This window comes from Triturus cristatus, chromosome 5_1, assembly GCF_964204655.1.
Source record: "Triturus cristatus chromosome 5_1, aTriCri1.1, whole genome shotgun sequence".
Lineage (NCBI taxonomy): Eukaryota > Metazoa > Chordata > Amphibia > Caudata > Salamandridae > Triturus > Triturus cristatus.
Genome location: NC_140587.1, coordinates 5202526 through 5220102, shown reverse-complemented (window position 1 = coordinate 5220102; position 17577 = coordinate 5202526).

The following is a 17577-nucleotide window of genomic DNA, read 5'->3' as shown; positions in this document are numbered from 1 at the left end:
TCTCCTATTCTAAATGAGGTGAAGACCATATCCCCTTGAATAGTGATTTCTGTCCTATTTACCATGCTCACTTATATTTTTAATTTGAGCAAATTGTAAAAGTACCTAAATCTTTATCGCGCTGTGTTAGTCCCTCCCTAGCATCTAATATGGTGTTCATCCATAATTACATCAATCTCCCTATCTTTTATTAAGGGTTCTGTGTATCACGAAAGGAATACCCACAAGGGGGGGGGGGTTTAATCTTGCTATCTCGAAGTCTATGGAATACTGTTAGATCTTTGATTTCTATTTTTTTCAGGGTCTATGATTCGAGGTATCAGCTGGGTCTCAGCCAATTATTGACATCCAGTCTTCCCGTGAGTTGAGCCCTTTTTGTACTGTGTTTAATTTACAGATGTACCATTGTTCCCTTAACTTCCTTTTCTTTACTATATCCCCTCCTCTCTTATTCCCTGATATCTTTTCCAATATGAACCATCTGATGTCTTCGCAGTCATGGCCTAATTTTAGGAAATGTTCCGTTAGGGGTGCATTGATCTTCCCTGTTCTTAGAGCTGATTTGTGTTGCTGCACTGTGAATCTTAATTCTCTGCCGGTTTCCCCTACATAACCTAGTTCACATGGGCAGATTAGCAAGTAGATCAGATTTTTACTACGGCAATTGTTCAAACTGTTGCATTTGATCTCTTGGCCATTGTGAGTAATGGCTTTCGCCACTATGCAGTGTTCACAGATAGAGCATGTTCCACATTTGTTGTTGCCTGTTGCTCTAGTTCCATATATCGTGCTCTGTTCTTCTTTCCTATCTTGCCTGTAGGTCTTTACCAAGCTGTTTTTGATGTTTCTATTTCTTCTATAGGCAAACAGTGGTTTCTCTAATTTTAAAGTCTGCCCATCATTCAAAATCTTCCAGTTCCTATTTAAAATGTTCTTGTTTTGATTACTTTGCTCGCTGAACTGACTGACAAATACAATTTTATCTTTTTTCTGATTGTCATTTTGGATCTTGTTTTGATCAAGCATATATTCTCGATCATAATACTTTGCTCTCTTGTAGGATTGGTTGATTAATTTTCTAGGGTATCCTCGGTCCTTCAGTTTCTGTTTAAGGAAATCTGAATGTTTGTTAAAATCCTGTATTGAAGAACAGTTCCTGCGCAATCGCAAGAATTGCCCGAAAGGGATATTATCCCTTTGTGCTTTAGGATGGAAACTACTGTAGTGTAATAAGGTGTTTTTATCCGTGGGTTTGCTATATAACTCCACTTCAAGCTGGCCTTCTTTGTCTTTGATACAGATGTCCAAAAAATTAACCTTTTCCTTATTAAATTCCGAAGTGAATTTTAGATTTGGATCTCCTAGATTCAACCAACCAATAAAGCTCTCTAGTTCTTCTTGACTAATTTCACAGTACCCGCGCGGGCACACCTCATGCCTCCCCGGGCATCCAGGCTGTTCATATGCGGGGTGGGCTCCCGCTGGCCGCACGTCATTTCAGCCCCTCTACACCTCACCTTCCGCCCGGCAGGCCATGGGGACCTATGCGGGTGGGCTCCGCTCGGTGCTTTTACCTGTTGGGGCACCACGCGGTCACTGCACACGTGTGCCAACACGCTAGGTGCGGGGTGGGCTCCCGATCACCTCGTCCAGGCTCGGGGCTCTTCAGATGCCCCCGCAGGCCCTCCGGTGCGTCGCGTGCCTTCTCACTGGGGGGTGCCCTCGCCACGTACGCACTCTCCCCCTGTCCTTGTGATGGCCGAGACACAGCGTGTGGGTGCTACTACACCGGCTGGGTGTCCGTCGTCCGGTCCAGTCACCACTCTAACGGGTCACGCAGGCATTAGGGGGCCTTGAACGGGGACCGCTCCCCTCCCCCTCAGAGGAGAGCCAGGCTGCTGCTCGGGGACACGCGGGGCAGACCCGCCTCGTCGCCAAATGTGGTGTTGTGGGCCCTAGGCCCACATGCTAGGGAAGAACTGGCGCAGACACACTATCTATAGTCATTCAACTGGCCACGAGCACGTGCACACGGGCCCCTTTATTAGCCGGGTCACGTCACTCGTGACGCCGGTGATGGATGGGTGTGGGGTGTGTGTGTGTCCACTCCCATAGGGGAGTGGCTACTAAAGCAGTGCCGGTCGAGACACTAGAACGTGTCTCGCAGGACTCAACATGGACTACTACTGCCAGTCATGGCATCCATCGCCTTACTCTCTCTTACCGACTCCCCTGAGAAGGTGGACGGTACAGGCCGGCGCTGGCGGCAAAAGACAGCAGCTGCCTATTCCATTTTGCTTTGGTCTGACAGGGACCCATCGGCTCCCCCTGCTGCACGTGTAGTTTACACTGCGCGTGACAATTGTGTCACACCAGCGCAGCTCTGCCCCACCCTGAGGCTGAAGACAACACTGCAGTGAAAAGTGCAAAGCATAATTTTAAAACTTTACCAAAGACGGACACTTACAGTATTAGTGTATTGTGTGCTGCAGGGGGCCCCTGGAGCTCGGGGCCACCCCGCACCGCGGGGGCTGCGGGGGCCTTTGTTACGCCCCTGAACGTACACAGGGACATCCCGAACGTCCCTTCTGTTCACACACTGCCCTTTCTACTCCCTGCCCTGTCTGTTCACACACATTCCCCTCTCTGCTCCTGCCCTGTCTGTTCACGCACTGCCCTCACTGCTCCCTGCCCTGTCTGTTCACACACTGCCCTCTCCGTTCCCAGCCCAGTCTGTTCACACACTGCCCTCTCTGCTTCCTGTCTCCTCTGTTCACACTCTGCCCTCTCTACTCTGTGTCCCGTCTCTTCACACACTGCCCTCTCTGTTCCCTGCCCTGACTATTCACACACTGCCCTCTCTGCTCCCTGTCCCCTCTCTTCACACACTGACCTTTCTGCTCCATGATCCCTCTCTTCACACACTGCCCACTTTTCTCCCTGTCCCTTCTGTTCACACACTGCCCTCTCTGCTCCCTGTCTGTTCACACACTGCCCTCTCTGCTCCCTGCCCTGTCTGTTCACACACTGCCCTCTCTGCTCCCTGTCCCCACTGTTCCCACACTGCCCTCTCTGCTCCTGTTGGAAGGGGCGATCTCAGGGGGGGTTACAGAACGCGTTCCTGACCACCCCGTGACCCACCTCTCCCAGAACCAGGCCGAGCACCGGCAGGGAGGCCCTTCCAGGAAGGGGTCTCGTACTTTAGGATCGCACTCGCTGAGCTGGCACTACTTGACAAAGGGACACCACACAGTAGGTTTCAATAAACGGAGATCTTTATCAAAGATTCTTTGGATCTTTATGATCCGCAAGGTAGTCTTTGGTCAATACAACAAGCTTGGTAATTCTTTGACAAAGGGGGTTGGGGTAGCGGGACAGTTCTAGGTTCAGAGTCAATGCCGAGAATCCTTCGCACAGCTCTCAATCCTTGAGCCGGGGGACACGGTACAGTCTTGCGTCCAGCCGGACCAGTGTATTCTCGAGCCGCGACCACGTCCGCACGGCTCCGAGAGGAAGGAACTGTCAATCGGGAGATCTTCGGGGAGCCGCTATTCACTCGGCAGGCTCAGCTGGTCTTAGAGTGGGGGGGAGCCGCGAGTCTCTCAGCCGGCTCCGATGGTCTTAGAGTCAGGAGGAGCCGCGAGTCTCTCAGCAGGCCCCGAGGGTCTTAGGGTCAGGGGGAGCCGCGAGTCTCTCAGCAGGCCCCGGGGTTCGTAGTGTTCTCGGGAACCGTGACGACATCAGCAGGGCTCAGATGGTTTCCAAGGATCGTGTAGCGTCCTCCTTTGCAGTTTCGTCGAGCCGCGACCAGGTCCGCAGGGCTCGCTTAGTTCCAGATCTTCTCTACCCCAGTCCCCTCAGCACCCCCTGTTATACGCCTCATTCTCTTTGAAGTCCGGCGTCCACACAGAGAGGGGTCTTGGTTTCGGGGGGCGGTGTTGAGATTTCCTGCCGCTCGGCTCTTTGATCCTTTCAGGTTGGCCTGGGAGGGACTCCAGACACCCAGCTTGCGGGGAGCCAGCTCCCTGGGGGTCCGGAGGGCGATCAAAACCCTCTGTTGAGAGGAGGTCAGAGGTGTGACAGAGACTACTCCTCCCTGTCTTGCTTGGGTGGGTTCCCTCTCCCTTGGCCGGGCATGGCGCGTTTAGGGTCTAGGTTTCGCTGGGGCCCCGGGCCGGCCATCGGGACATCGGGACATGGTGGCCAGGAGTCTTCGGTGGCTCCGGGGTGGGGAGGACGGGCAGCTATAACCAGGGACCAGGGGTGGTGTATGGGTTGGATTTGGGGGCTAGTGGTCAAGGAGGCCCACGCCACGCGGCCGGGCCCCACACGCGTTCCCCCCAGCTGAAAGTCAGGGAGAACTACCCATCCTCTTGGGGGTTCTCCTCGCTGAGGCGGAAGAATCGGGACAGGCCGTCAGCGTTGGCGTGGTCAGTACCTGGGCGATGCTCTACGGTGAAGTCCATCCCCTGGTGGGAGATCGACCATCGCAGCAGTTTGGGGTTTTCTCCTCTCATTTGCATCAGCCACTGTAAGGGTCGGTGATCTGTTTGGACTCGGAAGTGGGTTCCGAACAAGTAAGGCCGTAGTTTCTTTAGTGCCCAGACTACTGCGAAAGCCTCTCTTTCAATGGTGCTCCACCGTCGTTCCCGGGGTAGTAGCCTTCGGCTGATGAAGGCTACAGGCTTGAGGTTCTGTAGCGATCCGAACCCGTGAATTCGGTATCGTAGTACTGACACGATTTCGGTACCAATGAACCGCAAATGATCCATTGTATACATGACAGTGTTTTCGCTGCGCAACTAGCATGAATTCACTGGAAAATAGGGCATTCTGTCGTAAAAGTCATGGCATCCATTTTAGTTACGGCATCCATCTTCTTTCTTGCCCTCACATAGTCAATGAACGGACGATGACCCCGGCAGAGTCACCTTGTTAAGGACACGTAAGCTCGAGCCCGAGAAAGGCTGACGCTGCATGACTAGGCAGAATCAAGCTGCCTCCCTTGCCTGAGGCCAGTCCTGCTATACTGGTTCTCGTGTCCGTTGTCCTGACTGTAAGGCCAAAGACGGTAGCCATGCCCGTTTATGATCCATAAACACCTCTTATCCTACTTTTCAATCCTTTGCACCTGGCTCTGCTCCTCTCCTCCTGGGCTTTTACAATGGGGAGGTTACGATTTTTATGAGGGGGAGGATCGGGCGAAGAATGGAAAACTGTCGAGAGGACCTGATCGAATACCGAAAACCTACAACTAATCATTGTTTGATATTTATTTATTGTCTGTTTTGGGATACCGGGTTGGGCATGAGAAATATTCATGTAATGTTGCCCCAAGACATTTTTCTTGTATTTAAGAAACGACCCACTTAATGCAATTTGAACAGTCTCGTAGATTCTGCCTCTGTGTGGTTCCTATGATTTCTGTGTCCCTGCAGTAATAAACCTTGGTCTTTGACGCCGCCTTCGAGAAGCCCGTGTCTCTGTTTATTTGTGCACCGAGACAGGAGGAACTCAGGGGTCTTCGGGTGTTGTTTCCCTGACACCTCTGGACTCTTAAAAGTCCAGAACCTCAAATTGGCGCCCAACATGGGGCGACGTCATCCGGTACCGGTCCAAAGCCTGAAAAGTTCGAGAAGTTTCGTGTGAAGATTCCGGAGGGAGGTACCCCGCTTCATCGATCCCTGCATGTCGTAAAAGTGGCCCGACGATCTCTTCCACGAGGGTTCCCGTTCCCAGACGGCTACAGAGGACCGCTGCCTTGACTGTCGCCCTGTCTTGGACCCGAGGTGCAGACCTTAGTACGGCGAGACGTAGACGGGTTCTCCTTGGTGACGTCTTCCACATTTCAGTTAAGTATTAAGTGGGTCGTGCTCAGTTTGGTTATTTGGATACGTTTGTTTTGGATTTGTAGATTATCATTGGTTGCTCTTGTTAAGATAATCTTTGTATTTTGGTATTGGTTCATTTTGGTAGGCCTAAGTTCTCTGCGCGTTTTGGTTGGAATTTGTCTTCGTTAGTCATGACTAAAGGTAACAATTGTTTCTTGTCCTTATTACGTTGCAACGGGGATTCCCGGTTGGAGGATTCGTGTTCGGTTCCTCCGATTGGAACTCCTACATATGAGCTCTATTGTAAACATGGTGTGGGTCCTATTACGTATAATGAAATATGGGTCCGTTATACCAGGAAAGATGGTGTCCTTAGTTGGCCACCGCATGGTAGTTTCGAAAGTGAAATACTAGATAATTTAGAAATGAAGTTGTTCAAGAAAAAAGCCCGGCCGGCAATGTTTGATTCTTTTCGCGTATGGCGCAAAGAAGCCAAACAGAGAGAAATTAGGAAAACGAAGAAAGAACAGAAAGAGAAAGGGTTGACTTTAATGGAGTCTGCTAGGCAGTTGCATGTCAACGAGACCGAGAAAGCAATGGAGATGGCGAATAGAAAATATAATTTGGCAATTGATAAGTGTTACCCTGTATTGGCATCATGTCCTGCTAAGCCAATGGAGGATCATGAAAAGGATCCTCTGTTGTCTTACCTGTTGAATTCACCTCCACCGTATGCACAGGGTATTACAGTACCACAGTTACTACCTGTTGTGCAGCCAGCTGCTGGTCAGCCTGGAATAGGTGCTCCACTTCCTTTGATTACAGCTCCTATCCTTCCTGTTGTTAATGTTCCTACGGCACCCTCTCTTCCTGGGTCACCTATTCCGCCTTTGCCTGTCGTTTCGCAAACTGTTTTACCTGCTACACCCACCCTTACCATTTCATCTGCTCCAGCTGCTCTGTTCCCGAACCCTGTAAACATTCTGACTCCGCTTTCCGTTCGTCGGAAGATAACCGACTCTGTGACTAATATCTTAACTCCTCTCTACAGGTCTTTAATTGGGACCCCCGTTTCTGACTCTGTACAGAGACGTAGCCAGCTTCCTGGTCCCGAGGAACGAGACACGTTAGATTCGACCGCTCTTAGGTGGATGTCGAAAGCTGCGAAGTATGATGCACGAAGAGTGTTAGATACATTTATGCAGTGGAATGAACCAACTCAACGTTATGTTTTTGACGTGATGTGTTCTCTTGTGCGTGAAGAATGGGAAGATGATGATTTAGACTCCGTCCCCTCTGACCTGATAGATATTCAACAGAAATTTGCTGCAGGAATGGTGATAGGTCCAGAAGTAAGGGGAGCGATAGAACGGATTTTAGCTTATAGGGATGAGTCCCCTCTTCGAGCGACAAGAGACCCTGATGGTTCACCGATCACTACTAGGAAAAGACGAGGTCAATATCCAATGAGGGAAGTTCCGCCCATATGGCGCGAAGCAGTTGCAGCTGATGGGAACTTGGGTATTGCAGCTGCCCCAGCGCAATTCCAGAGAGTGTGGATACACATCCCTTGGAAACGGGCTGAAGTATTAGCAGTAAAACAAGCATTACCAGACCCTCGTAAAAATCCTGCTGGTTATTACAAAGAATTAACGCAGACAGTCCAAGCGTGTGTCATGAATTTGGCAGACATTGAAATGTTGTTTGGCAATGTAGTGCCACAGCCTATATGGGCCAAAATTCGGCAAGAGAACCACCAAGTCGCCCTAGGAGGTGATTGGCCAGCTATCATAGCGGCAGATGCGCAACAAGTTGGCGGTGCTAAACCAGAACCTCTGATTGCTGCCTTACCTGGCAGAATAATTACTCTGATGAAAACGCTGATGCCAGCGTTACGAGTGAATTGGGATAAATTATCGGCATGCAAGCAAAAGAAGGACGAAAGCGTCTCTGACTTCTTCACTAGATTTGAAGAGACCTTCGTAGACCACAGTGGGCAAGATATGAGTACTGAGGGAGGCCAGAGATTGTTTGTCGACAAGTTTGTGTTTAATTTACTACCTGAGCTTAGTAACAAGTTAAAGGATTCTGAAAGTGCATGGGCAGTGTCAACGACAGCACAGATACTTGCAACTGCTCAGTATTACGAGAATAGAGAGAAAGAAGAGAAGGAAAAATCAGAAAAGAAAACGAAAGATTTAAAGACCAAAGTTCTTTTGCAACAGGCATATCCGCCTCGTGCGAATCAGTCAGATTCACAGCAGCGACCCCAGTTTCAGCAGCAGCCACAATTCCAGCAAGGGACGGCCCAAAGATTTAATTATAGTGTTCCCCGACAACAGTTAGCATGGAATCAGTGTGCTTATTGTAAAAAGGAGGGTCATTATAAGAATGAGTGCCCAGTACTGTACCCACAAACTAGTGGTGTCCCAGCTCAGAGAGGTAATGTTGGGTTTATGCAAGCTCCTAGAGGTAGAGGGCGTGGTACGATGACACCACAGGCTGATCGCCAATCGAATTATTTCGACCAGCGAAATATACAACCTACGCAACCAGGTAGATCTCCACAGTATCATGTTGAAGATTACTATGATCATAATGAAGAGATTCAAAGAAGCGAGCAATAGGACAGCCGCAGGCAGAGAGAGGGAGTAGTATCAGTTCCAGTTGATCAGAGTGGACCTTATGTCGCAGTAGTTACATCAGGCGTGGTCGAACCGTTTCTGTTGGAGAATGGTGCGGCAAAAAGTTCAATCATGCGTGCGAAACTCCCTGGCGCACCTTTGTCTGGCTTAACGAACACTTCAGCAGGTTTCTCAGGCGCCCCTGTTCACAATCCTGTGTCTAGTCCTTTATCTATCTCTGTTGGGCCATGCGAGCTAGAAGCACCCCTCATCCTAACAACCAGTTGTAATGAGAATCTGCTTGGTTTAGATCTGTTGAAACGCCTGCACGCGACACTGTACTGTTCTCCTTCGGGAGTACAGCTCACATTAGGCAAACGAGTCATCTCTCCAATGTATATGTCGATGGACAAGCTCCCACCGGAGCTGCGTTCTCTCCCTGATACTCTTTGGGCAACTGGTCCTAACGATGTAGGCCTCTTGGAAATTCCCCCTTATGTGGTAAGTCTGAAAGCGAATGTTAAATTTCCACGAATCCCACAGTATCGGATTTCGAATGAAGGTGAACGAGCACTCTTGCTAATTGTAAAAGACTTAATACAGAAAGATGTGATTGAGGAAACTAGAGGAAACGTCTGCAATAGTCCTGTTCTGCCGATTCTGAAACGTACTGACCCTTCCAAACCTCCAATCTACAGATTTGTGATTGACCTCAGAGAGGTTAACAAAATAGTGATTCCACAGTTTCCTGTGGTACCAGATATCACTGCATTACTGACGTTGATTCCTGCCTCAGCTTCATGGTTTACGGTGATCGACTTGAAAAATGCATTTTTCAGCATTCCCATAGCCGAAGAAAGTAGAGACATTTTTGGTTTCTCCTTAGGAGGTCGCAGTTTCAGATTCAAGCGCGCTCCACAAGGCTATTGTGAGAGCCCTTCTATTTACAGCCAAGCATTGAAAAGTCAATTAGACGCTCTTGTACTTCCTCATGGTGTTGCTCTGATCCAATACGTAGACGATCTTTTACTAGCCGATGATGACAAGGAAACTTGCAAAGCAGCTACAATTTCTTTATTGCGTCATTTGTCAGACTTACATCACAAGGTGTCACCTTCTAAACTGCAATATTGTTGCCAAGAAGTGACCTACTTAGGTCATCTTTTGTCAAAGGAGGGAAGAAGGTTGACCCCAGAGAGAATCAAAGCAATTTCGCAGATGACTGTACCAAGCACACAGAGAGAAGTGCGTGCGTTTTTGGGTATTACGTCATACTGTAGGCAATGGATCCCAAATTTTTCTCTCATGGCGAAACCATTGGTAGCCCTGACTGGAAAAGGTGTTCCGAGCCCTTTGCCATGGTCTGAGGAATGTCAACAGAGTTTCTCCGACTTACGTGATGCGCTGTGTTCAGCTCCTGTGTTGGGTACTCCTGACTACAGTAAGCCGTTTACACTATATGTCCATGAAAGAGAAGGTTGTGCATTAAGTGTATTAACGCAACAATTTGGTGACAAACAGCGGCCTTGTGGATATTTCTCATCCACGTTAGATCCGGTAGCCAGAGCATTGCCAAGTTGTTTGAGAGCTACAGCAGCAGCTGCAGTGTCTATTCGACAGTCTGCTGGACTAGTCATGAACAACATGTTAGTAGTCATGGTTCCACATGCTGTGGATACACTCATGAACCGAACGAAAACTCAGCACCTCACCAGTGCTAGACTATCAGGCTATGAGCTGACGCTTTTGGCAAGTCACATTCAGATCAAGCGATGCAACATACTGAATCCAGCAACGCTGTTGCCGACTACTCTAGAGTCGAGTGATTCAGAGCCCCATGACTGTTGTTTCAGAACTGAGGAAGAGACAAAAGGTAGAATTGATTTAAAAGATACTCCGTTATCAGACCCAGACGGCACGTTATATGTCTATGGGTCCTGCTTTAAATTACAGAATGGTGATGTGACGGCCGCGTATGCAGTTACGACTTTGAGTACGATTGTTGAGACTGCAAGAGTGAGTCAGAACTCTGCCCAAGCTGCAGAATTAATTGCATTAACAAGAGCGTGTGTTTTAGCAGAGGGAAAGAGAGTGAATGTGTTTACTGATAGCCAGTACGCCTTCGGCGTCGCACACAGTTTTGGACGTCTCTGGAGAGAAAGAGGTTTTCTCACGTCTCATGGAACTAAGATCCAACATGGACAATTAGTCAGTGATCTATTGGAATCCCTGACCCTACCGAATGAAGTTGCAATTGTGAAGTGCAGTGCACATCGAAAGATTACGGATGATGTTGGCCGTGGGAATGCGTTTGCTGATGAGGTCGCTAAAGAAACGGCCAAGAACATGACGAGCCGGATGTACCTTGCAACGTCTGCAAGATGGATTGCTGAATCAGGAATGTGTGAGAATACGATTGACAGTGTGAAAGCAATCCAGACTGAAGCAACTGAAAATGAGAAGAATGAATGGAAGGAGAAAACGGGTACAATGGATTCAAGTGGATGTTGGGTTGATCTGTCGGAGCAGCAACGTTGGATGTTACCTGATGCGTATGTACTTGCAGTAGTCACGATGGCGCATGGAGCGGCGCACATCAGTTCGAAAGGGATCTGTAAAATGTTAGCTCCAGTATGGAAGAATGATGGAATTACTAAGTGTGCGGAAAGAGTGGTGAAAAATTGCATGGTATGCCTGATGCATAATCCTGGCAAGGGAACCCCAACCCCAATTGGTCATTTTGCTCCCCCTTCTTGTCCCTTTGAAGTGATTCAGTTGGATTATATCCACATGGACAGGTGTAACAATCTTAAGTATGTCCTAGTGGTAGTATGCGCCTTTTCAAGATGGATTGAGGCATACCCATTAAAGGATAACACTGCCATGTCCACTGCCAAAATCCTCCTCAAAGAATACTTCCCTAGGTATGGTATGCCACGGATTGTTTGGTCGGACAATGGAAGTGAGTTTGTAGGGAAAGTTATGAAGAGTGTGTGTGCAGGTCTAGGAATTGTACAGAAATTCCACAGTGCAAATCATCCACAGTCAGCAGGTTTGGTGGAAGGGTACAATGGCACCCTGAAGCTGAAACTTGCGAAAATTCAAGCGTCCACTGGTCTCTCTTGGCCAGACGCACTGCCTTTAGCTTTACTGTCCACCAGAGCGACTGTACACTCTCGAGTAGGGCTTAGCCCATATGAGATTGTGTTCGGCCGCTCTGCTAATGTTTGGGGAGTCCCTAGGCCAAAGGAATTCAAACAGATTGAATACCCAATGTTGATTGATTACCTTCATGATCTGACTGCTAAACTGAGCCTTATTCATCAACAGGTATTCGAATCCTTGCCTAAACTGCCGGAGAGTCCAGGCCACACGTTGAAACCCGGCGACCAGGTTGTAGTTCGGAACTTTGAACGTACTCGGAACCTTCAGCCAAGATTCATGGGCCCGTTTCAGGTCCTCCTCGTAACCAGAACTGCAGTACGCCTAGCTGGCAGGAAAAATTGGGTGCACGCCAGCCATACGAAGCGTGTCCCTCTTCCACTCCCCTATGACAACTGGGTTAGACAGGGAATTGGTGTATCCGAGACAGAACCTGTTCCTAGGCACATCCCTTTTAGCGATGCAGAGTACCTAACGGGCCACGCACAAACTGAAACGCAGAACTTTGACACCTCAGCAGAAACCGCTCCTTTGAATCCTGAACCGAGTATTATACAAAGTGAACATTTGTCACCTGTGGAGTCGAACATTTCCGCACCTGTAGACCAGCTATTCCAAGACCAAACAAGACCTGGAAAGTACAGATATAATCTACGTTCTCATGTTTTGAACTAATGACATTGCATTATTACCTTTCCGTTTGAAAACTGTGTTGATCTTGTTGCATCCCGTACAGTCAGGAAGTTTACTTTTTATTTTTTGTTTTTGCTATCCTCTTACCTTACCATCTGGGTTACCGTAGGGTCGTAACGTGTGCCTTGTTTTAATTTGCAGGGAATCAGACACTAGGTCGGTTTCTTCTGTTTGTCTTGGGAACTCCCAGGATAAACAGAGGCAAGTTTTTAACAGGTACAAACCATCCGTTGCGAACGGTTGTAGAAGATGGAGCTTCCTGAATTACGACGGGTTAATGTCATAAATGTGCACAAGACAAAATTATACGACATATTGTACAGTAAATGTTTCCTAATGCAATGTACTCTGACACTTCTGATTGTCTTAATAACCCTGGTAGGCGGAATTATTTTTGGTATTCAGTTGATCTTTACACCTGTTGCATCTACGGTATCTCCCCATGCTCCTGCTTCTCCGACTGTTGTTTCTCTTCATTCTTTCCATCCTTTTCCTGCCCACGAGCAAGCTCGACGCTCTGAGTTTATAAATAACACTTTCATTCAGCTCTTGCACCAACATCAACTAGTGGTTAACACAACAAACTGCTGGGTATGTGGCTTGATACCACATACCATGGACAAGGGCATCCCTTATTTGGTTCTGCCTTTTAGTTATAATGGATCATTCTGGGCATTTCAGACCATGGTCGCTTATTCCCTAGAGACCTATCCCCCACGACCTCCGCGTTCCACCCGGTATAACTCTGCTAATAGAGCCTTGGTAAAAGGAATCACTGACATGGTGAGAGATGTCAATAATACTCCGTACATTCCCAAGGATGAATTGCGAGTTTACATGGGTTGGAATGTTACGGAATACGGCATTACTCTGGGTGAGAACAAACGTAAGAGCTCAACTCCGATCTGGGTCGTACCCCACCAAGGTCAGGTCTGTTTGCAAGGAAATGGGAGGAATCCGAAAGCTCGACTAGGGAAGAGTGACTGTATTGAAACATACGTGTTCCCGTCACAATCTTCCCCTGCATTTTTAGCCGCTAAGGGTACCTATTTTGTTTGTCAAGACAGAGCATATACATGGCTGCCCGCTGACTTCTCAGGCTCATGTTATATCGCTCAACTGTTACCTCCGACATACACTGCTGCACCGGACTATCACAAAACGAGAGTTGTGAGAGGTGTTTTCAGTAAAGAAGATACTGCTGGCCAAGAGGCAGGAGACTTTTTCAAGGGTTTCCTCCCATTCTGGGGGCCTATGGCCAACAGTAGAAACTTACGTCAACTAACACGGGTAGTTGAATCCACCATCACTGAAACTGCGGGTGCCCTTAGTAACCTGACAGCTGAGCTTCAAGCGGATCGCCTCATGACGTTACAGAACCGTATGGTTCTTGATGTGTAACTTGCAGATCGAGGTGGAGTATGTAAGATGATCCAATCAAGTTGCTGCGTTTTTATCCCAGATAATGCGCCAACAGTATACAAGGCCATCTCTAAGTTACACAAAATCTCTGACTCCATTCACGTAGAGGAAGGTGACTGGTCACTAATGGGATGGTTCTGGAATCAGTTATCTGCGTGGGGATGGAAGGTTCTAATGGTCATTGGTGTTGCATTGGTATTTCTATTCTCATGCTGTCTCATTATTCAGTGTGGCCCTGCCTTATGTAGCGTTTGTGTTTCATCATGCGTAAGAAGACCACCTGTTTTCAGAGATACGCCACGAGATAGAGTAATGCTGCAACAACACATCAGTGACCTGATGAACATAGAAATGGACTCAGACATGGAGTGAGTTATTGCCTATGTAAGGGCAAAAGGACGGTCTGAGGTTCTGTAGCGATCCGAACCCGTGAATTCGGTATCGTAGTACTGACACGATTTCGGTACCAATGAACCGCAAATGATCCATTGTATACATGACAGTGTTTTCGCTGCGCAACTAGCATGAATTCACTGGAAAATAGGGCATTCTGTCGTAAAAGTCATGGCATCCATTTTAGTTACGGCATCCATCTTCTTTCTTGCCCTCACATAGTCAATGAACGGACGATGACCCCGGCAGAGTCACCTTGTTAAGGACACGTAAGCTCGAGCCCGAGAAAGGCTGACGCTGCATGACTAGGCAGAATCAAGCTGCCTCCCTTGCCTGAGGCCAGTCCTGCTATACTGGTTCTCGTGTCCGTTGTCCTGACTGTAAGGCCGAAGACGGTAGCCATGCCCGTTTATGATCCATAAACACCTCTTATCCTACTTTTCAATCCTTTGCACCTGGCTCTGCTCCTCTCCTCCTGGGCTTTTACAATGGGGAGGTTACGATTTTTATGATGGGGAGGATCGGGCGAAGAATGGAAAACTGTCGAGAGGACCTGATCGAATACCGAAAACCTACAACTAATCATTGTTTGATATTTATTTATTGTCTGCTTTGGGATACCGAGTTGGGCATGAGAAATATTCGTGTAATGTTGCCCCAAGACATTTTTCTTGTATTTAAGAAACGACCCACTTAATGCAATTTGAACAGTCTCATAGATTCTGCCTCTGTGTGGTTCCTATGATTTCTGTGTCCCTGCAGTAATAAACCTTGGTCTTTGACGCCGCCATCGAGAAGCCTGTGTCTCTGTTTATTTGTGCACCGAGACAGGAGGAACTCAGGGGTCTTCGGGTGTTGTTTCCCTGACACCTCTGGACTCTTAAAAGTCCAGAACCTCAGGCTGGTCTAGGCCCTTCTCATTGAATTGTGAGAGGACGGCCCGATACCGTGCTCTGAAGTGTCCTTCTGGACTACAAACTCCTTGGAGTAATCGGGGGCTTGGAGCACGGGGGCCGTACACATCGCGGTTTTTAGGGCGTCGAACGCCTCTTGGCAAGGGGAGGTCCATTGTACTCTCTTCGGCTGTTTCTTGGAGGTTAGTTCTGTGAGGGGGCCTACTATGCTGCCATAGTTTTTATTGAATCTTCGGTAGTAGCCGGTGAGGCCTAAGAAGGCCCGGACTTCGGTCTGTGTCGCAGGGGGTTCCCAGGCCAAGATGGCGTCGATCTTGGGCTGGAGGGGGGCGACCTGCCCGCTCCCGACCTGGTGTTCCAGGTAAACCACGGAACCTTGTCCAATTTGACATTTGCTGGCTTTGACGGTTAGGCCCGCTTGGCGCAGGGCCATCAGCACCTGTCGGAGGTGCTGGAGGTGTTCGGTCCATTGGGAGCTGAACACCGCAATGTCGTCTAGGTACGCGGCGCTGAACTCTTCCAGCCCGGCCAGAACCCTGTTGACCAGCCGCTGGAAGGTGGCCGGGGCATTTTTCATTCCAAAGGGCATGACTCGGAAGCGATAGTGCCCATCTGGGGTGGAGAAGGCGGACTGCTCCTTGGCTCCCTCGGTGAGCGCAATTTGCAAGTATCCGCAGGTCAAGTCGAAGGTGCTCAGGTAGTGAGCAGCCCCCAGGCGGTCAATGAGCTTGTCTGCGCGGGGGATAGGGTGAGCGTCGGCTCGGGTGACCTCGTTGAGCCCCCGGTAGACCACACAGAACCTCTGTTCGGGGGCGATCCCGGGGCAGCTGCTTTCGGAACCAGTACCACGGGGCTAGCCCATGGACTGTCGGAGGGTTCGACCACCCCTAGGGCTAGCATCTTGGCTACCTCGGCCTGGATGCAGGTCCGGATCCTGTCAGGGACGCGGTAGGCTCTGTGCCGTACTGGCGGGCTGTCTCCGGTATCCACGTCGTGGACACACCAGTCGGTGACCCTGGGGGTGAGGGAGAAGAGGTCTGCGAATTGCCCCAATAGCTGGCGGCAATCGTCGTATTGTTGGGGGGTGAGGGAGGAGGAAAGTCTCACTCCTTCTATAGAGCCATCCTTTTCTTTCACGCACAGGAGGTCCAGGAGGGGCTCGGTGTCCTCCTCGGCCCCATCGTCGGTGGCCAGGAGCAAACTCAACTCCGTCCTCACAAAGTGAGGTTTGAGGCGGTTCACGTGGAGGACCCGGAGGGGGTTCCGAGGGGACTGGACATCAACTAAATAAGTGACTTGACTCTTCCGCTCCACGACCTTGAAGGGTTAAGTCCATTTGTCGTGGAGAGCACATGGTTTCACCGGGGCCATCACCCAGACAAGTTGGTCCGGCTGGAACTCGACCAGAGTGGCATTCTGGTCATACCAGCGCTTCATCTCCTCCTGGCTAGTCTCGAGGTTTGCTTCGGCGAGCTCTCGGAATTTCCGAGTCTGATTACGGAGCGCCAAGATGTATCGGAATACATCTTGGGGGAGCCCTCGGGGGGCGGTCTCCCAGCCCTCCTTGACCAGGTTCAGGGGTCCCCGGATGGGGTGCCCGTAGAGCAATTCGAATGGGCTGAACCCCAGGGATTTTTGGGGAACTTCCCGGTATGCGAACAGGAGGCAGGGGAGGAGAACGTCCCACCTGCGACGGAGGGACTCTTCGAGTCCCATGATCATCCCCTTCAGGGTCCGGTTAAACCGTTCCACTAGACCATTGCCTTGGGGATGGTACAGGGTGGTAAATTTGTACGATACCCCGCATTGCTGCCATAAGGACTTCATGTAGTTCGAGATAAAGTTAGTGCCGTGATCACTCACGACCTCGCGAGGGAACCCCACGCGGGAGAATATCCCCATCAAGGCCCACCCCACCACGGGGGCCGTCACGGTTCGGAGGGGAATGGCCTCGGGGTAGCGGGTGGCATGGTCCACCAGTACGAGGATGAACCGGTGGCCTTGGGCGGTCCTTGGGTCCAGAGGTCCCACGATGTCTATCCCCACCCGCTCGAAGGGGGTACTAACGACGGGGAAGGGTTGTAGTGGCGCCTTGCGCTTTCCGCCACTTTTTCCACTGGCCTGGCACGTGGGACATGATTTACAGTGGGCTTCGACATTAGCTCGCATCTTGGGCCAATAGAAGTGGGTGACTAAGCGATGATAGGTTTTGTCTTGGCCCAAGTGTCCCGCCAGGGGTACATCGTGGGCTAGACCCAGGAGGAAGTCTCGGAAGCGCAGGGGTACCACCAGTACCCAGGCCGATCCTAGCTCGGCAGACTTCTGCTCACTGTACAGGAGGTCGTTTTCCCAATACACCCAATGGGTTCCGGACTTGTCGCCCGCCGCCTGGGCTTCGGCCTGCTGCCGGAGTCCGATGAGGGAAGGGCAGGCGGCTTGTTCTCTGCAGAACTCTTCCCGGGAGGGGCCCCCCTCGGAGCGCCATTGCGCCAACTCGGGCAGGTCACCTAGCTCCGTCATTGGTTCGGGGTTCTGATA